We start from the raw sequence: 16,616 nt of genomic DNA on the forward strand, positions 1-16,616 counted from the left end.
GGGCGATGCCACCGCAGGTGTCCTGGCTCCAGGCGGCAGACAGGAGCGCGTGGCGGGAGGGGCGCTTGGTTGGTGCACGGGATGCGGCTTCAAAGGCTCGGGTCCGTGATGGAGCCACGGGGGGCCTGGGGTGGGGTGGGGGGTCTGGCACCAGCCCCAGGGGTCCCAGGAAGAGGGGAGAGGTTTTCAGGAGGCACCTCCAGCATGTGGGGCTGGCCCGAGGCCTCTCCTCACCTGGACTTAAGGAACGGTTTTCACCTAATGCAATTGTGTTTAAAAACCAAGCAGAGCGTGCTGACCGCGTAGGGAAACCGCTGCAACCCAGCTGGGAAGAGGGTTTTCTCTTAGCTTCCGGGGGCCGCCCTGAGCGATTACCACGTCTGGGGGCTGAAGACAACAGAAATCACTCTCTCAGGGAAACAAAGGCCAGCGGCCTGCAGTCAGGTGGCCCACCGTTAGAGAGGGCATGGGCTCGGGCCTCGGGGAGGCAGTGGGGGCCACGTCCGGGCTGCGCGTCCAGGGTTTCCTGAGAGGAAGCTGCAGGGTGACTCACGGCCGCCGAGGTGAAGCGCGAGGACGCCTCACGCGTACGTGGGTTTCGGTGCTCTTATGTCTGGTCCAGATAATATTCTTCTGAGGTTACTGTCACGCTGTAATTAATGTGAATGCTGAGAATTCAATGAAAACGTGTGTTCACACCAATCATCACAGTTTTCCTGGGATCCAGGCCCGGGAGGCACCGTCCGCCGGGCGGGCAGAGTCCGCTGAGCTTAAAGCCTGAGATCCAGACGCGCAGGGACCATCCCGTACCTCCCGGGCCCCGGCAGGACCCCCGGTTGGACAGATACGCGCAGCTGGGCCCGGCCCCACCCCCTCCTCCCGCACGGTCGTCCTCGAATAACCGGGAAGGGACCCTCCAGCCGAGGCTGCACGGCCCTGGTAGCTGCGGCCTCCCCAGGACTCCACGGGGCGCCTGGCGGGCCAGGGCACCAACCCAGCGGACAAGTAGGTGCAAAGGCCTCTGGGACACACCTGGGAGAAGCTTCGTTAGAGAGCAGTCTGCTGACACCCCGTAATTACCAACTGGGGTGGGGGCATCCCTTTTCTTTACCCCGAGGGAAGGAAAGGCTTCTGACAAGATATTTAAAGCTACCTTCTAATCCCCGCCCCGCCAAGCGGCTTCTGAAGACCCAGTCATTCCGTGGAAGAGACTTAATCTAAATGTTAATGTGACGACTTGGGGTGCGATTTACATGGAAACGGTGGATTCCCGCGGAGGGAGGACTCCGCGGCGCCCCAGGCCCCGCGGCCCCGCCGGGAGTTAGTTACTGAGTCACGGTGAGGGTTCTCGTGTCCGCTTGTCAGGCTTCCCCCCACGCACTCAGCATCCTTCGGACCGTGCTGAGCCCGTGTGGGGGCCTGGGGTGCACCCCCACTCCTGGGTCGCTGTGACACGGGGAGCTGGTGAGGGGCCCCCAGCCCTGAAAACAGGCGGATCTGCCTGAGACACCAGAGCGGGTCTCCCTTTCCCCCTGAACGGTTGGGTTCAGTGCTTCTGGCATAATATACTCAGTTTTTATTATTTATTTGGAATTTACTTTGGACCTGAGGATCTGAGATACTTCTTGGGAAAAGAAAATGCTCCCTCTTCGTTCAAGTTACTCCAGTTTTTTTTCCTACTTTCCCAATTTTGGAATGGGGTGTGCAGAGGAAATTCTACAATGTAACACCATCGTTTTATACTAAATATAATTTAAAATGTTATACATTAGCAGAAATGGAAAGTTTATCATAAAAGTTTTTCCTAAAGTATTTTGAAACTGCATTTACTTGCAGATTAAAAATTCATTAGCTTTATTTGAAACTCTTAAATTTTAAAGCCCCCCTGGACTGGGTACAAGTTTCCCTTTCTCATCTCCATATTTTTTAAACATTAATGTGTTTAGTCTGTTAAAACATTTTGCATCCTAAATAATTCATAAAGCCTCCTCTGGAGGTTGGTTGGCCATCCTTCCTCGAAAACTTCAAGGTGTGTTGAATCAACGTGTTCTCTTCAGCGCAAATCGACTGGCCGCCCTGAGCCGCCAGGAGTATCTGACAGCTGCTCACGGCCTATGCATCTTTCACAAACACCAGCATCTCATTGGAGCTAAAAAAACAACCCATGGGCAGGGGAAGGCAGGTGTTAGCAATTGTCTCCTGCTCTGGAGGAGAAAGGAGGCTGGGCTACCCGCGCCCCCTCCCCAGGGAGGACACAGCACCCAGACCCAGGCCCCCCGCCCCCCACGCCTGGCCCCGGGGTTTTATTCACAGGACATTTGATCATCTTGTTCCATCGTATTTTTCTATTTTTCTCTGTAATGGCTTGTTTTTGTAAAGTATGATATGTTCTTTATTAAGAAAAATTCAAGCTACACAGAAAACCACCAAGAAAGTAAAAACCTACCCCCAAATCCAACCAATCAGCACAGATACCGCTTTGCACGTATTTTATAGCTAGAAAGACAGATATCATTTTTGAAAATTGGGATAATATATATGTGGTATTCTAATAAAACACACCCAATCAATTTTACTGGAAATTAACCAAAGAAAACTTGGTTGACGTGAACCTAATGGAAGAGAATATCAGATAAAAGTGGCTCTCCTGGGACCTCCCTGGTGGCGCAGTGGTTAAGAATCCACCTGCCAGTGCAGGGGACACGGGTTCGATCCCTGGTCCGGGAAGATCCCACATGCCTCGGAGCAACTAAGCCCCTGCACCACAACTACTGAGCCTGAGTGCCACAACTACTGAAGCCGAGCTCCTAGAGCCTGTGCTCCGCAACAAGAGAAGCCACTGCAATGAGAAGCCCGCGCACCACAAGGAAGAGTAGCCCCCTGCTCACCACAACTAGAAAAAGCCCACACACAGCCACGAAGACCCAATGCACCCAATAAGTAAATAAATTAATTAAAAGAGTTGCGGTCTGGTCAGAGATGTTTCGCAGGCCCCCAGGAGCCCCGATCTCACCCTGGGCTGTGCACAGGAGACCCCCCCAGAGCCTCGGGGACCACCGGCCCTCTGGCTGCCTCAGCAGAGCCTCAGTTGCTTGGCCGGAGGGGCGCTTGGCGAGCTTATGCTTTAAAAGCCCCCCCGGGACTTTAACGAGAAGCCGAAGCTGAGACCAACTGCCCTGAAGAAAAACACTGCGCGTGCTCAGTGGTTGGAACGGTCGCCCTTTAACAAATGCCTGTGTTCGCACTTGGCGTGGGTCCGACAGCCGCGCCCCGTCCCTCTGGCCCTCACCCTCGGCCTCCGTGTTGCTGTTGCTGCTCTACCTGCCAGGAACATCCTGCTTGTAAATCCCCTGCTGAAGGGGACACGGGACAGGGACACACTGGCGGCCTCGACCTGGGATCTCTCCACCGCTGCGCCCTGCGGCCCCGTCCGTGGCATCGGGCGGAGTTTTCAGGTGTGACCCCCCAGGCCCCTCCACTGTGAGACCCCACCAGCCACCATCCCCCCCCACGCCCGCTGGACGCTCCGCCCGGTCACACCCTTGCCCTCGGCTGGGCCCCGCGTGCCCCCGCGGGCGGGGCGGGGCGGCCAGAGCTCCCCCGGTCGCGGCACTGCCTCTTCTGCTCGGAGGCGCAGACACCTCCGTCCCTGCTCCGAGACCCACGGCATCTCCTGGACCTGCTGCTTCCACTCTGACGGGGTGCGTGTCCCCCCCGCCCGGCTGCTGGCCTCCTCCCCACCCACGCCCCTCTTGCAGCCCCCGTCTCCTGGCGTGGCTCGGCCGCCGACCCCAGCCTCGCGGGCCTCCACGTGGGGAAGGCCGTGCGCCAAGGGGCTGGGAGGACCCACGGCCGCCTTGGCCTTCTTGGCGACGGCCACGCCCTGCACAGGCCGCCTCTCTCCTCCCCAGCGAGGCTGTTCAGGATGTCGCCCCTGGGTCTGCACACAGCCCCCCCACCCCGGCTGCTGGGTTTGCCGTCCTGCACCTGAGGCTCCCTCGGCCCCTCCCGGGGGTGGGGCCTCCTCCACCAGGGCCTGTCTAGACCCTCGAGACCAATTGGTGGTCAGTGGAACGGGTCCCTGCCATTCGGACACGCAGCCTCGTGTGGACTCCGCAGCGTCCAGCCTGGGTCCGGACAGCCGAGGTCCTGACCTTTCAGGTTTCCACCCGTGTCCGGTGTGGTTGCCGGTCTGGGGGGCGGGCAGTAGCTCCAGCGACTGGAGACGATGCTATTGCTCCGTAGTTTCCAGCGGGGTGAGTGGTGCCCCCCAGGTCTGGGGCCTCCCCCAGCCTCGTTGGCTGACCTGGCTTCTGCTGGGCACGTGGGCTGGGCTTGCGGCGGGCACCGTCCTGTGTGCAGCGGTGGGGCAGGGTGCACCCCTCCCTCCACACGTGCGTGGACGGAGACGGACGTGGGGAGTCATTTCCTTCCCGTTTCAGGGCCGTCCTCGAGGAGCTGCTTCTACAAATTGGCAAAGTGGGTTAACTCTCAAGCTCAAACCGTTTTAGCAGGAGATGATAGTAAGAGGAGACCCGGGTGTGCCTATGCGTCAAAGTTTGTTCACGCTGTTTCTTGGCCACGGCACCACATCCTCAAGGGGCGCACGCGTGGGCAGAATTCCCGAGGGGGGCGTCCTCCCCACGTGTGGGACCGACGGACAGCGGTGCCGGGGGCAGGGTGCACCTGCGACGGGCACGGCCGCCGTATGAGCGTGCTGACCGCTCCCCGGGCCACATCTCTGGGCAAACCCGGCTCGGGCCACCTGCCCCTGACACACCTGGGCCCTGAGGCTGTGGGAGGGGTGGGGGTGGGGTCTGCAGCCTCCCTCGGGGTCACGTCTAAGGCAGAGAAGGCCCTGAGCTGGGGCCTGCACTCCAGGCCCCACACGGCCCCCCGCAGAGGAGGAGGCATCCTCGGGCTGTAGGAGATGCCGTCCGCCCCCAGGGAGAACGTGCCCCTCCCCTGCCCTGGTCCAGGAGCCCAAGCCGGGCTCAAGGCCCATGGTGACCGGCTGCTCTCCTTCCACAGAGCAGCTGCGAGGTCACGAGGAGGGAGCAGGGAGCAGGCCCAGCTCACAGAGGCCGCACGGGGGCCTGGCCTTGCAGCCGGATGCCACGGGGGCGTGAGGAGAGGAGGCCCCCTCCCGCAGCGGCGGGGCCGCCCTGCTGCCTCCCCCTGAAGCTGCAGCCTCGGGGACGGAGCCCTGCCGCAGGGGTTCTGGGGCAGGGGAGCCCCACCTGGGCTGCTGGGCAGCGAGGAGAGGGCGGTGAGAGAACAAAGGCCGGTCCCCAGACCCACGCGCGGGGCTCTCGCGACCCCGTGGGCACCCCCGCCACCACCGGGGACGCGGTTGCCGCTGAGGCTGGGCGGAGCTCAGGTCCCCCCGAAGAGGAGGGTGGGGTCCGTGTGCCGGAACCCCGCTTGTCGGCAGGCTCGCCGACGGGTGATTTCACGGCGTGGATGGGGAGGTGGCGTCCCAAGAGCAGCACCCGGGAAGACACACCTGAGGCGCGCCTGGGGGAGCTGAGTCCCGGGGTCCCTGCCAGCCCAGCACCACACGGGCGGAGGCCCGGCACCAGCTAGAGCTGCCTGGGCGGACAGCGCGAGGCGCCCGCGGAGAGCGCTCCTGCGCCGAGGGCAGGCTCCTCAGTCCACCTCCCAGCCACACGCGACCCGGCGGCCACTCCCTGCTGCAGCGCCTCCGGCCGCGTCTGCCAGGATGGTGACTTTTCCACCACCCGCGCTGGTTTCACCCAGGAGCCGTGTGTGCAGAGCGGGACGTGCCATCTGGGGCCGTGAGCCTGCGGGTGGGCCCCGGGGTTGGGTCGCTGGGCACTCAGGGAGGCGGGGGCTGGTTCCTATACCCGGCTCGGCCCAGAACCTTCCGGGGGATGGGCAGGCAGTGGGGGCCCGCGTCGTCCGCCGGCACAGGGACGGCCGCTCGGTCTGCCGAGCCGTGGCCGCCCCGCCGGCCCCAGGCTTCCACAGCCGCGGCTGGTAACGTCTGGCGAGGTGGTGAGGCCCGGGCCCTTGCTCTGACCCCTGCCCTGGCCGCAAGCCAGGACCCCCGGAAGGTGTTTCGAGGCACATTTTCTTTCATTGAGAAACCAGTGCTGAAAGGGCGCTGGCACGAGGGCACTCTCTGGTGGGGGGGCCGTGCCCCGCCGCCCCGGGCACACATCCGGCCCCTCCTGTGGGCCAGCTCCTGCCGCCGTCACCTCTCCAAGGGGCTGGTCAGCCTCGACCGCTGTTGAGCCGTCCCTCCTGACCCGCTGCTTGAAACGGTGGCGTTCTTATTCTAACGTCGACAGCACCCCTGGCCTCGCTTCTGTGCCCTCTGCCCTCCTCCGTCCATCTGTCCCTTCCGCGGCCAAGGACCAGCCAGGAACGCCCCTGCTGCAGGCGGCCGACTGGGTGGCGGGCGCCGGGGAGAGGGGGGAGCCGTGGCAAAGGCGTCCGCCTGACCGGCAGCCCCCAGGGCTCCGGAGGACAGAGCCGTTCGTTTCCGAGCCGGCGATCTGGGGTCACGTGTGAAATCTGATTTCTCACCACGAGAGGAGGCTGATTCGATCAGGGTCTTGTTTCTCTCGGGCACCGCGTCTGTGGGTGGTGTGGCTGCGGGTGTGCTTCCCCTGGAGACACGGTGATTCCAGTTTCCGGGAGGGGGTCCTGGGCCCTGCGCTGGGGGCCCCGAAGTGGGCGCCCCTCCCTGGCAGCCAAGGGGTGACCTGCGGCCCGGCAGGCCCCAGAAGCCCACGGGGAGGGAGGGACCGTCCAGCCTTCACCTGGTTCACTAACAGCGTGCTTCCTTTCTTGGAGCCTTATCCACGTCTGGAATCTACAGCCCATCAGCTCCAATAACCAATGACCCTCCCATCCTGTCTGCCACCCCCTCAGGCCCCCTCCCCGCCCCCCCAAGCCAGGCGCCTGCGTTTCCTGCACCCGAGCTTTCCAGATGCCAGGCGCCCAGTGACCCGGCCTCGGGGCCACGGGTTCAGGTGGGGCTGGGCCGGGCGTGCCGGCTGGTGCCCAGGGGCCCAGGAAGTCTGAGTCCCCTGCTGGCACCCCCTGCTCCGAGGCGGGTCTCCTTCCTGGTCAGTGAGGGCTCTCCAGCCTCAGAGGATGGGCCCGGCTGGCTCCGTTCGGACAATCTGGGCAGAGCCTGGCCATCCAAGGCAGCGGGTTTCCAGCGGGAGGTGTTTTCCTGGTCCCTCTGGTGCCTTTGAGAGCACCTTGTGCCTGCACATCCCGCAGCCTCTGCCACCTGACCCTCGGGCAGCCCCGAGCTCCCGCCCCAGTGCAGGAGGGCGGGTGCCCAGGGGCCCGGCCCACCCTGGCTCCAGGGCTCCCTGCAGGCTGGGCTGGGGGCTGGACAACGGTCTGCAGGGGACGCCCGGGGGAGGAGGAGAGAGCGCGTGCTCCCCATTCCAGGGCAAGGGGCCGCGCTCCCAGCAGAGCAAAGAGCTCGGGTGGTCGGGGGGCGGGCCGCGGGCTGCCAACCGGAGGGCGGGGCGGGGCCTGAAGAGGCGGTGGGGGCCACCCAGCTGGCCTCTCTCCTCTGAGCCCCGAACCCCGGTTCCCGCAGGTGGAGTCGTCTCGGGCAGGGCAGGCCCGGGGCTCCCGCCGCCTGGGAGGCCCTCCCTTCCCAGAATCGCGTGGGGGAGGACGTCCACCCTGCCCGGTGAGGGAAGCGGGGGAGACGTTTACACACGGGAGCGCGTCCCGCCCGCGTCCGCAGACGCTTGTGCTCCAGGCATGGTGCCACGTGTCACACGCAGGAGCCCGGGCAGGTCCGCGGAAGAAGCGTGGGCTGAGGGGGATGCCGGCCCGTCCGCGTCCAGCCGTGTCACGAGAGCCGCCCCCGGGCCGGCCAGGCCTCGCCTCCCCCGCTGCCCCGCGCCCCCGGCCCAGCCGCTTTGGGGCCGCTCTCTGCCCACTGCACCCATTTGCCAGGACAGTGGCCTCGGCGTCCCCGACCATGGGGCCGGCCTGCGGACACGTCCTCAAAGGCGGCCTCTCGGGCTAGGGCCCAGCCGGGGCGAGGGCTTGCGGTCCTGACACGGGGCCTTCAGAGGCCAGAGGCAGCCGCGGGCTTTGCACACGCGCGGCATGGGGTGGCCTCCGAGGCAGGCTCGGTCACGAGGGCTGCGTCCTCCTCTCCTTTTGATTGTCACACGGGGACAGCGCATCCTTGGCTCTTGTTAGAAGCTGCAGGATTTTAACAAACCTTTTGGTGTTAAAGCAAAGGAGTGCCATCGCAGGCTCCGGCTTCTGTGCCCGGGCTCCTAGGGTTTCTGTACGGGCGTGTGGTGCTGCCTGCGATGCTGGCGCGGGTGATGGGCTTCTAAAGTTTTATTTTTAACCAGAACATCCAGCCCCTGAGGTTGGGGCCGGGGGACAGGCAGGTCCCACCCAGGAGACATGCTTGTGTTGAAATCGCAGGTTCCGGCGTCTGCCGCCCGGCCTACCTGTGGGTGGAGCTGCATCGGGTGGGGGTGCGATCTCCGCGGTGACCCCTGACAGATGCCCAGGACGCGGGCGTGGGTGGGGGGGCTCCTGACCTGGGGGACGGCCGCGTGAGGGCCTGACAGCGGCCTCGGAGGATGCGCACGGGTTCTGGAACAAGACCTGGGATGTTGAAAACCAGGGGCCGTGACACCAACCGGCGGGGGGTTCGGGGGGCCACGAGGGAATCTCCTACATCCGCGTGAAAACCCACACCACAGGCTGCCGAGCCTCCCTGCGGGCGGCTGTGACCCCGCGCGTCCCCGAGGGGCGGTGGGCGCCTCCCTGCCCCGCGCCTCCCCCGTGCCCTGCTGGGTCTCTGACAGCTCGGGGCGGGGGGCGTGGCCAGTGGTCTGGCTGGTTTGTGGCCTGCGGGTCAGAGGCGAGGGGAGGCTGGCGCCAGATTCGAGAGCGGCCTCTGGCCCGTGCACGTGACCCGGAACAGGCCACGTGGCGGCCGGCTCAGTACTCTCACGGCAGTGAAGAGGCCCGCCTGGTCTGTGGGTCCGCCTGACTTTCTCGTGTTCTGTTTAAGAAGCTTAATTATTCACCGGGCCCAGGCCTCCTGTGATGGGGGCGGTGCGGTGGGGGCCTCGTCTGCTGCCCGCCGCCTCTGTCCGCGGGGCTGGGGCTCCAGCCTGGACCCCCCGCCCGCGCTCGGCGGCCTGCGCCCCGCCCGCCCGAGCAGCTTCCGTCCCCCCGCTCCTCCGCAGAAACGCACACCCTCTGACAGGCCAGTGAATCCCTCGCCTCCCACAGCCTCCCCGTCCTTGGGGGCGGGCGCGGGCTCCGTCCTGCGAGGGGCCTCAGGGTGGCGGGTGCGCGCCCGTGCGGGCCCGGCCCTCGCTGGTGTGGAGGGGCTGGTGGGCGGTCCCGGGAGGCGGCTGTGGGCCTTGGCGGTCTTGCCAAGGGGCACGGAGGAGAGCCCCGCAGCCCCACACGTCGTGGCCTGTCCTGCGCGCGGGGGGCCCAGGCGTGGGGGACGTGATGGGACAGAGGGGTGCCCCTGGGGCTCCAGCCTCGGGGCCAAGGGCTCCTGCTGCCCCACAGCCCGACAGCCAGCGAAGGGCCGGACAGGCCGGCCGCCCTCACGTGCCTGAGGGACGCGGGCGCGGCTGTCCCTGCGGCCAGACCACCCCCGGGCCATCAGACGGGGCCCCTGTGGGGCGCGTGCTGTGGGACCGCTGCTGGGGGTGTGTCTGCGACCGGGGCTGAGGCCCCCCGACCCGCGACCTGGGACCCCCCGCCCCCTCCCAGGCAGGACGCCCGCTGAGCCGTCTTGAGGCCGAGAGGCTGGGGTGACCAGAGCCTCCCCGTCCAGTGGGTCTCAGGCGACGCCTCCGCCTCTCCTCAAGGTTAATGATGACTTGGGGCTGCCTTATTCTAGGAGACACGCCCGTGTTGCTCAGATCACAGTGGAGAGCACAGTGTCTTCAAGAAATCCTAGGGCAGCTTTAAAGAAATCAGACGGCTGCCTAGAAAAATTTATGAAGTCTGGGTCTCGCCTGTGACCTGTCTGAATTTTACGGGAACGAGGAGGTGGTCCTCAGCCCGGCTGGACCGGGGGTGTGTCCAGCCAGCTCCCCGGGACCCTCGTGCCTGAACGGGCCCCCAAGCCTCGCTGGGTTGGGGGCAGAGCCGAGCCCCCGGGACGCGTCCCTCGTGGCCGGGGTCTTCTCCGCAGGAAGCGCCCGGGTGGAGATACTTCACAGGCGCAGACTGGACGTCCTGACCGCCCACCCGTGACAGCAGCAGAGCTGTAGGCGGCTGAGGAGGGTCCTGGGGGCTCCAGCCCAACGGTCGCCCACACGCGTGGACCCCGCACAGGAGGTGCCGACCCCCAAGGAGCCGCGCGCCCTTCAGAAGCAGCGCCAGCCTCGGGCGGGAGCCGCCCGGCAGCGCCCGGAGTCGTGGCTGAAGACAGGCGAGGGGCTGGGCCGCTGCACGTGATGGTTCACGCTCCGCAGAGACAGAGGCGCCTGATTCGAGTTTTCAGAGACATTGTGTTCAATCCACAGAGAAAAAAATAAGAAAGCCCAAAACAGGAGCTGACGCCACGCACTCACCTGCTGCCGCGATGACTCGGGCGTCGGCAGGTGTCCCCCCACCGCCCGGGGCCCCGCCAGCGGGCCGGTTGGAGAGGTGCACGGACCCGGGGCGGGCGCCCACGCATCCTGCTGCCCGGCAGAGGCCACCAGGCGGCCTCCAGGCACCCCCTGCCTGGGAAGCATTCCACGCTTCCCAGGAGCCCACGGTGGGGCCGGGTTTCTGGACACCAGCCCGGCCTTTGCACGGACGCATGTGCGGGGCGTGTGGAGCATCGCTCAGGATCACGCATGCTGACGTGATTCATGCTTTGTGAGGAAGCCCTGAGCCGGCCCGTTAGGCCTGCGTCACTAACGCGGTCCATCCTTTGAGCCCTGACGGAATCTGGCGGGAGTGGGCGTAGCAGCGGCACAGCTCCGACACCTGGCAAGGTCAGGACCAGCTCCCAGCTGCTTCCTTTGACGCCCGTGAGGTCGGATGCCCTGTAGGGCAGCCCTGATCGGGGCCCGTGCGGGCCTGGGCCTCTACAGCCACACAGACCCGTCGGGCCTGGGGAGGAAGCAGGATTTTGAGACACGTCCTGCCATCTCCACGTGGCACCCCTCTTGGCCCCCGAGGTGACGGCCTTCTGCAAACATCCCCCCGAGCCGCGCAGACATTCAGCACAGTCTTCCTAAACGAACCGCTGTCCCTGTGACGCGGAGAGGCTAATCTTCTGATGGTGCCTGATTATGTGATTAGATGCCCGAGGGAATTGGGAGGAGAGGAAACCCCGCCCCCGCCCCCCCCCCCCCCCCCCGCCTGCCCCTTCCCCCGTGCTCAGAGCTGATGGGGCTAATGGATTGCTCACAGAGATCACTGTCAAGGTGAGTTCAGATATTTTTAGCTGCCAGAAGCCCAAGGTCACCCAAGTGACAATCGAGTGTCTGGATTTGTAGATAATGATTCAAAACTCAGCTCCGGAGGAGGGGTGGTGTAAGAGTCCATTTTTGTCCCAAGCTCTGCACGCACAGCGTAGTATCTAGAACCAGAATCCTGAGAGGAGTTTAAAGGTCCATCCACCTCCTCCCTGCTCAGCATACACGACCCAGAAGCTTCCGGGCTCACTGACCCTGCCTCCGAAGAGCTGCAGAGACGCATGCTTCGTTAACTGAGGTACACTCCACCTCGCGGGGCAGCGCAGTCCTGGTGCGACCAGAAGCACCTCTGCACCTCGATGGGGACGGAGGCTGAGCCTTCCCACGGGGCTTGGCTCCTGGCCATGGAGCCAGGTGTGAGCCAGGTGTGAGCCAGGTGTGAGCCAGGTGTGAGCCAGGTGTGAACCAGGTGTGAGCCAGGCGTGAGCCAGGTGTGAAACAGGTGCAAGGCAGGTGTGAGCCAGGTGTGAACCATGTGTGAGCCAGGTGTGAGCCAGGCGTGAGCCAGGTGTGAGCCAGGCGTGAGCCAGGTGTGAACCAGGTGTGAGCCAGGCGTGAAACAGGTGCAAGGCAGGTGTGAGCCATGTGTGAACCAGGTGCGAGCCAGGCGTGAGCCAGGTGTGAAACAGGTGCAAGGCAGGTGTGAGCCAGGTGTGAACCATGTGTGAGCCAGGTGTGAGCCAGGTGTGAAACAGGTGCAAGGCAGGTGTGAGCCAGGTGTGAACCAGGTGTGAGCCAGGCATGAGCCAGGCGTGAGCCAGGTGTGAACCAGGTGTGAGCCAGGCGTGAGCCAGGTGTGAAACAGGTTCGAGTCAGGTGTGCGTCAGGTGAGAGCCAGGCATGAGTCAGGCATGAGCCAGGCAAGAGCCAGGCGAGCGTCAGGCGTGAACCCATGCATGTCAAAGTGCCAGAAACGTCACCCAGTGTAGAGAGGGCTCGAAGCAGGTGGGTCCCTTCCAGGTGGGGCTCGCAGGGTCTGTCTTGAGGGCTCCCTGATCGCTGCGTGGAGGGAAGGACGACGCCCGGGCCTCTGTCCACGGCGCCCCTGCAGAGCCCACACCAGAGCTGGGCCACAGCTCTCAAGGGGCGTCAGGGTCAGGACGGACAGTGCTGCCTCAGTGGTTCCCTGTGGACACGTTTCCACGCGCTGCTGAGCTGCGGTGTGGACATGTGCGAAGGGATCTTAAACCTAAATCGTGTTGGATGATTGGAAGCATGGTTGAGAGCAGGAGCGAGTGGGTGCGGTCCAGCCTGTGCAGAACTGAACGTGGGGGCAGCTCCCGTCCCTCCCCTGCTCCGTGGCCTCAGGGCCACTCCCCTGTGCCTGCGTGGCGCGGGCCTCCCAGGCACCCTTGCTTTGTGTCTCTGAGGAACCAGCCGGCTCTCTCACGAGTCTCCCTCTCCAGATCCCCGCCGCAAGCCTCAGCCTCCGCGAGCCGTGGGGTCACATTTCCTCCCTGATCACCTGGAGGCAGGGGCAGTCCTGCAGGGCCCGCGTCTCTGCTGCTCCCTGGGCCACACGGCAGCCTGTCCCCACCCCACCCCCATCCCTCCAAAGTGCGCCGCTGGGACCTCGGTCGTGGAGGGTCCTGGCTGGCGGCTTGCACGTTCAGACCCGAGCTTCGGGTTGTCTGGGTCACGCCGACTGCCCGCGGGGTGGTCTGAGCTTTGGTTGGCTTTGTGCAGCTCGAACGCGCTCCCCCAGGAGGACTGCCGGGCAGAGGCTACTCTGCCCCTGGGGCTCCCCTGGCTGCTCTGCTCCCGGGGTGCCGGTGCCCAGCCCCGAGCATCAGGGAATGCCGTGTGGCCTGTGGACGGGTGTTGACATCCCTGGACTTGGTGGAGGCTGAGGGCCGCAGACCCACGTTCAGACCCCACACCCTCGGAAGGGCCCCTTCTTGGTCTCCGTGTCACAGAGAGGATGCTGCCCGAAGACGCTGTCCACACGGGCAGACGCTTAGCACCAATGCCCACCCAAGCGCACGGGACGCGTGTGCTCTGCTGAGGGCCCGGTGCAGATGCCACGTGAGCACAGGGCGCCCTGCTCCCTGCAGGACGTGGCGCCACCAGGCCCCTCTGAGGACGAGGCGCTGTCCTGGCCTGCTCTCCCCTCTCACTCGCATTGACTCCGGGAGGCCGGTCTTGGCCTCTGTCCCAACACTAACGTGGTGCCTCAGGGGGTCCGTGGAGCCCATACCCCTTCCCGTGGAGGGAGAGGAGGGGCCCCTCTCAGCCCACGTGCCTCTCGAGTCCGCTCCTCCGGCCGGTGGCTGCGGGCGCTGGGCTGCGGGCGGCCACCTGGGGCTGGGCTTGCTACGGCGTCCAGCAGCAGAAGCCCAGGCCTGGGCCGTCCCCCTGTCCCCACAGAAGCCGATACTGGGTCCCCGAGCCCAGGACACCAGCAGGACAGAGCGCGGAGGTGTGGCGGGAAGGGGCCCGAGGCGGGGCCTCGCGGGGGCTCCACGTCGGTGTGGACGGCACAGGAGAGGGTCGGGGCGGCATGCACGTTTGCACCTCACGAGAAAGAAAACGTTTCAGACTCGGAACGGCACCACCTTTCATCTCCATCTGTAAGATGCGTTTTTTCTTTGCTCAGAAAGAGCGTCTCGCTGGGGCAGCCTCGGCTGCCATCAGATACTCAGCTGTCAGAAGGAAGCTCCAGCCTCGTAGCTCAATAAGCTGCACCGAACAGAAAAGAAATCACAGGGGCCCCTCCACAGATGTGCAGAAGCAAAATGGTATTTTTTCAGGGTAGAAAAGTCCTTTCATGAAACAACCCCCGCCCTGAATAAAGCCATGGTGTTACAAATCAGGTCAGCTGTTGGGGTTTCAGCGGGAAGTGTGTTCCGCGGACCAAGAAATCCTTTTCTCCCCGAGCAGGAGCCCACCAGGGAGAGCCCACCAGCGACACTGCCAGGCATCCCCGCGCTGCTCCCCTCCCCTCTCAGCCGCTCGGTCTGCCCTCTGATCGAGGCCGCTGGAGGGACAGACTCCCATGAGCTGCCCCGAGGTTCAGCTGGGAAATTTCAGCTCGCAGGGTCGGTGCCGGGCGCACACGCCTCCAGTGGCCCTGGGGGACGGTGTACACGTGGGTGGGCACGAGTGTGCTCTTGGGAGCATGCATGTGTGCACGTGGGCCCCAGCGTGTGTGCACGCGCGTGGATACAGGCGTGTGCACGTGTGTAGTGCTGTGTACATGGGCATGTGTGCGTGTGTGCGTGTGTGTACACACGCGTGTGTCTGCACCCCGCACCCTGTGCGTATGGGTCTGCTTTTGACATTGGGAGCAGACGGGGCCTCCCGTGGACGCCGGGCCTCACCCTGGTGGCGTCCGTCCACTGTCCACTGCGTGCGGGCGGCGGCTTAGCTGCCACGGGCGACGGGGCGCAGGGCGCCGCTCTCCGAGGAGCCCAGCTGGGCGCTGCTGGCCCGGGGGCGACGCACTGGGGCTGAGGCAGCCGTGAAGGATGAGGCGTCCTGGGAGGGGCTCCCACGTGTGGCACTCAGTGCGCGGCAGTGGCCACCGTCGCCTGCGACAGTGCCGGGTGCAGGGAGGGCATCGGCTGGGACAGGTCCCCCTGCCCGGGGGCCCCGGGGATACCTCCTCTGCCCGGGGGCAGCACCGTCTCCTCCCTCCCCCGTGGGGTCCCGTGCAAGGCAGGCAGGCCCCGGGTGGGGACACAGCACTGCCTGGTCCCGCAAGGCGGAGCGCTGGGCAGGTGAGCAGGTGTGGGGGTGGGTGCCACTGGTACCTGGCTGAAGGGACCCTCCCCGGCCGCATCTCCAGGACAAAGGCCTGAGCCTCTCCAGTGGCTGGGCCTGTGGGCTCGGGGGCATTGGGGTCTGTCCTACAAAGCCGGGTTTACGCACCGGGGAAACTGTGCCCTTTCCGCGGGGGTCCGACCCTTCCAGCCCCTCAGTGTCACAAGGTGCGGACCCACCGCCAGGACACCCCGTGTCTCAGCGGGGACCCCACCCGGGAGCCCCGGGAGCCCCTCGGTACCCGGCCCTGGGCTGGCTGCCACCTCGGAGCGCGAGCCTGCTTCCAGCCCTGGGCACAGCCCTGCCGTCACGGTGCTGACGAACGCGAGAGGCGTCCCCCGCTTCTCAGCCCCTGTGCGCGTCTCTGGGGGCTTGAAGGTGTGTCGCGTGTCCCGCGAGCCCTCCCTGGGGAGAGACTCTGGCTGCAGAGCTGATACCCCTGGGCTGCAGGACGTCAGAGAGACAGCAGCTGAGACGAGAAAATGGGCCGAAGGCCGGCTTGTGCCTGAGGGCAGGCGCGGGGCAGAGGGCTGGGGGGCCGCCCCTGCAGAAGCCCAGGAGGGGCCGCCTCGCGGTCTGGGTGACGGATGGCCTCGGGGCGACCCAAAGGGCAGGCGTGCGGGGAGCGGCCGGTGGGTCCCGGTCCCGTCCCGTCCCGTCGCAGGTGCCGTCAGTCCCGCCCGGACCTCTGGGCCCCTCCCAGCTCCCCGCCCTGGCCGTGCTGCTGCCCGAGGCTCTGCAGAGGGTCCGTCCCCCCGGCGCCCCCACGCAGGGCCCCCCGCCTGTGCCGGGCTCCAGAGTCGGCCCCGCGCCCGCCCCCACAGGCTCTCAGGTCCCCTCCATCGTCCCCGTGGCCTCAGACCCAGCAAAAGCAGGTTCGGGGCCTGTGCCGTCCACTCTCCTGAGCTCGCCTCTACCCTGGACTGGGCGGCCCGGCAGTGGGGCCGCCTGCCGACCCCAGGACAGCAGAGTCACCACCCACAGCCCTCAGACCTCCTCCCAGGAAGCAGCAGGCCTGAGGGTGGCGTTCTGGTGATGGCCAGTTGGGGGTGACCGGGAGGGCCAGCCCCCCTCCAGGGCCAGGGCCCCGACCCTGCTGCCACCGGACCACCCCCCCGGGAGGGCCCTCCCCTGCCTCCGAAGTCCGCGGTCCTCGGGCTTGGCTGCATCCCACATTCTCACCTAAACCTGCGCGAAGACTCCGCAGGTCAGCACTGGCGCTGTGGCCCCCGGCCACTCCTCTCCCCTCCTGGCGCCTCTTTCACCCCCCCGTGCAGAGGCCCCCCGCCCCCGCCTGGGGCTCACGGACCTACTCTCTGTGCCCCAGGGCGTCGCCTCTCCCTGGGTGGGTGCTGACGGCACAGCCCCACGTCCTGGGACGCG

The sequence above is a fragment of the Hippopotamus amphibius genome, chromosome 5 (genome assembly GCF_030028045.1).
Source record: "Hippopotamus amphibius kiboko isolate mHipAmp2 chromosome 5, mHipAmp2.hap2, whole genome shotgun sequence".
NCBI classification, from domain to species: Eukaryota; Metazoa; Chordata; class Mammalia; order Artiodactyla; family Hippopotamidae; genus Hippopotamus; species Hippopotamus amphibius.